Source organism: Asparagus officinalis, chromosome 4 (genome assembly GCF_001876935.1).
Source record: "Asparagus officinalis chromosome 4, Aspof.V1, whole genome shotgun sequence".
NCBI lineage: Eukaryota > Viridiplantae > Streptophyta > Magnoliopsida > Asparagales > Asparagaceae > Asparagus > Asparagus officinalis.
Window position 1 is genome coordinate 98,184,329 of NC_033797.1, and position 4,971 is coordinate 98,189,299.

The window sequence follows — 4,971 nt, forward strand, 5'->3', positions numbered from 1 at the left end:
ATTTTTGATTTGTAATACAGATTCAATCAATACAAATTTTAAGATTATTTTTATGACCAATACACAAGCATAAAATCTTCAACTCGATTGACAAGTTTAGCTGAAGCTGAATCTTCTCCTTTAGAGGAGGGGTTGTCCTAGTAGTCTAGCCCAAGGGAGAGATCCTCCTTTGGTGAGTAACTCTGAATTGGAGCTTTAGTTTCTTTGGAGACTTTGCGGATCTTGCGCCTAGCCTTGGGGCTAAGGGATCCAGAAGAGAGAAACTCTTCTTACTTGGCTTGATTGAACTCCACGGTCAGAGTTTCAACCGTTGTTCCAATGAGCTTGGTGTCAGATTGCACCACCACTTCTACATCGGTGAAAAAGCTCATCCCTAACGGAGTCGCCATCTTTTATTTGTCAAAAAATTTAGGAGAATGTTGTGAGGAAATGTTATTAATTCTTCTTAACTGACTTAAGATAAGAATGAATACAATCTCTCGATGTAACCTCTCTAACTGACTTAGAAAAAAAAATTATAATTTTTTCTTCTCAGTTTCCCAATTTACAAAAGAGAGAAGGAATCGACGGAGATCCTTCCCTTTGTTTAATATTGGGTTCTTCTTAGCAGCGATGGGAGTTTGAATCTTGTATCTCTTTGACGATCCGAACACGTCAATTCGTGGAACATGTCTATTTCTTTTGACTTGATATCGAGAAGAACTTGTGAGACAAGTTTAAAACTCTTAACAAGTTAAGAACTCTGAACGAGTTTAAAATTCTGTAAAAGAGTTTATTTCAGAAAGAAAATTAATCTTTTTCAATTTAACCGAAATGGTTCACAAGCCAAGGTACAAGTTCCAAGAAAAGCTCTTAATAATGCTCCAAAGATCCAATCCAAAAGATCCTTTCTTCCTCTTCCCCTTTTTTAGCTGATTTTTTAGCTATTTATAGGGGTTTAAGGGGTGTAACTGTCCTCTTAAATCACTCCTTAATGAGGGTTTAATGCCCTTAATTTGTGCAAAATGGTTTTGGAACCATTTAAAATGTATTTGAATGAGTCAAACACGAGATTCGCGTTCTAGAAATGACCCTCGAGTTTAGAACTGAAAACACGCTAGTGAGCTCCATGTTTCGAACTTGGAACGCGGTGGCGAACTCCGCATTTTGAACATAGAACATGGTTGCGAACTTCGCATTTTGAGCTTAGAACGCGATGGAGAACTCTGCTTTTTGAACTTGGAACGTAGTGGCGAACTCCGCGTTTTGAGTTTAGAACACGGTGCCAAACTCTATGTTTTGAACTTGGAACGCGATGGCGAACTCCGCATTTTGAGCTTGGAGTGGTGGTGAGCTCCGCGTTTTGAGCATGGAACGTGGTGATGACTTCCTCGTTTTGCTTTGAAGAGATTATTAACTTGTAATCTCTTCTGTTAGAGTGTTGTAAGGATTGCTGTCTTGTAATCCTGGCCTTTGGCTCTTTGAGATGTGAGAGTCGTTAGTTTGTAACTCTCGTTTGTTGTTACAAAAGTTGTCAGATTATAACTTCCATCATTAGTTGTTGTGAGAATCATCAAATTGTAACTCTCAATGATTGATATGAAAGTCGTCAGATCGTGACCTCCATCATTTATACTTTGTGGGGATCAGCTATCCGTAGTAATTTTTAGACAACCTACAAGACTAAAGGAAAATTTCAACCCAAATGGGAAGGTCCATTTGTAGTAGAGACAGTCTACTCAAATGGAGCATATCTCCTAATTGACCAACATGGAAATAGGCTCATGACGCCAATCAACGGGAAGTTTCTCAAGAAATAATATTCATGATATCAGACAATTCTATCTCCCTATGGAAATTCATGGTCATGTTTAAGTTTCCACCTCTGACCAGAAACATTGATCTTCTCGATCCCAAAATCTTCAACAAGTCATCAAGTTAACATCATACCTTTGCATGACTCCAAAATATCCTAACTAATGAATAGTGTCCACTCCAAAAATATCCTCTCACCGTCATGTTAAAAATACACCTCTGAACAGTGTCCACTTTAAACATCCATGTACTGTCATGTTAACATTACACCTCTGAACAGTACCAACTTGATTGAACCATCATGTTAACATTATACCTCTGAATGGTTTCCCTTGATCTGACCGGTTAACATTACACCTCTGTCAGACTATTTTATCGACCGGTTAACATTACACCTCTGTCGACCTTTTCTAATGAATTTGACCGGTTAATATTACACCTCTGTCAAACTAGCTCCTATCAAAAATTAATTAGTTAACATTACACTTCCATCGGTTTCCTACCATTAGGTTAACACCACACTTCCGAATGGTAGTCGTCCTTCGGACTCTCGTGAACCAACCGGTTAATATTACACCTCTATTGGTCACTCCTTTTTGGCATGTAACATTACACCTCTGTCAAAGTTCTTCAGTTATGTCATGTTAACATTACACCTCTAAGCAATACTAATCTTGCAAACTTGATATGTTAACATTACACCACTATCAGTTTGATTCGACCAACTATACCTCTGTCGGTCATCCCATTTGGCATGTTAACATTACACCTCTGTCAAAATTCTTTAGTACTGTCATGTTAACATTACACCTCTGAACAGTACTAATCTTGCAAACCTGATATGTTAACATTATACCTCTATCAGTTTGATTCGACTGACTAGTTAACATTACACCTCTATCGGTCATCCCATTTGGCATGTTAACATTACACCTCTATCAAATATCTTACCACTGTCATGTTAACATTACACCTCTGAACAATGTTAATTTGATCAAGCTATTATGTTAACATTACACCTTGATCCCAACACCATTACCCCCCAACAAAGATGTTACTATGATACGTTAATATTACACCTCTATCATATACATGATAAGGGAAATGAAAAATTCTTTTATTTATGGAAAGAACTACAAAAAGATCGTTATAGGGAAAGGGGGAAAGTGTGTATTTGTACAACACACTCAGCCACTCGTGCATCCCTGACTTCATGAGCACCCTTCTGGGCCTGCTCCATTAAGACTCTAAGATCGACGGGAATGGCCTGGGATCTAATGACTGAGAGCTGCTCCGTCTCAACTTGGAGCTCTGCGACCTGGGAGTCCCACTTCTTAGTCGACTCGGCTAAATTAAGCTCAAGCTCTTCTTTCTGATGCTGAGCTGTCTTCAAGCGTGCCTGGGCCGCAGAAATGGTCTCCTTAACTTCATTGATTATCACATCCCTTTCTTGGATAGCACCCTAAAAATCTATCTGGTGGCCTTCAGCTGATACAATGCTGTCATTCAAATCGCGAACTTTCATAATGATCCTCTCCATTTCTACACGAGCAGATTCACGGGTCTTACGATGAGCTACTAGCAAGCGACGAAATTCGACCATAGCAATGCCATTAAGATCTGCTGTGTGAAGCCCATGCAGCTATTGACAAAGGAATTCAGCTTTATTGATCGCCGTCTTGAAGGGCTCAGTGCGGATGGAACCGACAACCGAAGTCAAGACACCTAGCTGATCCCTCAACAACTTGAGAGTACACACATATATCGCTCTCTTCAAATTCAAGGTTGTGGTGACACTCTGGTTAAACAATCTCACCAGACTCTGTATCAAGATCTTTACCTCCACCACCACCAACTCCTCGAGATCAGGTGATTAAGAGACCTCCACAAAGCTCGAAGGACCTGCTTCAGTAGAGATCACCATCGCATCCGTGGTGGTCGGAGAGATGGTTGGAATGACTTGTATCTACTCGTGGCCTAACATACGATATGGCGCTTGTGTGACCAAGATATCGGAGACCGTAGACTAAACCTCCGTCCTTACCACCATCACCGTGGTGGTAGGCACATCCACGGGCACAACTTCAACACCTATAGATGAAACCTCTGGCTCGCTAAGAGCAGCTGTAGCCATGCTTGGGCCTTTGTCACAGGAAGGTTTAGGGCTTGATGGCCCCTTCCGTTCAACCCCTGCCAGCACGGGAGAAATTGAGACGTCATCATTATGATCAGAAGCACCACGAATAATCAATCTTCGCCGCACTAACAAAGCGGGCACTGGTGCAGGAGCCTCAGTCATTTCAAAAGTAATTGCTGATGCCAAGACACCGGAAGCACCCTCAAAATAAGTGGCCAGTTCAAAACCACTACTCGTAGGAAAAGGCGCAGGCATCGCTTAGCTCATGGCCTCAAAATCAGACTCATCGTCTGAGCGGCAAACGTCACCTAGATCACCTACATCTTCAGGCTCGGTCAAGTAGGCATCAGTATCATCATGCACATAATCCAATTATTCCTCTTCATCGTCTAGAGGAATGGGCTCTTTACCTACATAAAAGAAGCATATCGGCTAAAAGTATTTGAAGATGAAAGTCATGAATAGGTGAGAAGAAGTCACCTAAAGTGCCAACCCTAGGTTCTTGTACTTGGACTGTAGGAGGATCTTCCCTCACCCTTGAAGAATCTCTAGGTGTAGATTCAGGCTCAGGAGACGCTAAGCGCTATATTTTCGTAGAAGGTGGAGGAGAAGGAACATGTAATAACCTCTTTCCTTTCCCCCGTCCCCTACCAGGTACTCCTCTATGAATTGCTAGCCTAATCGACTCTTGAATGTTGATGCCAACCTATCTTGGAGGAGTAGGATGTTCACCTGGTTCTTCCTGACCTTCATCTGACACACCCTTCGCCAAAAACTCTTGAAGTCTGGGAACTCTGCTGTTTGAACCCTTGCAGGATAATTTCTTATACCACCAGGTGATCCAATACAAACCAGTCTTATTCACCTGAAAATCAAAAGGAGGAACAATCACCTTACTGTACCACTTGTAAAACCCCAACGTCATGTGACAGTTAGGCATGTGATGAGGAAATGAGAACCGAGCCCCAATCTGGAGTGGATCTCAATCTGGATCTCAAGCTGTTTGTACTTTTGCTCATGTTGGAAAGGAGGCTTTGATA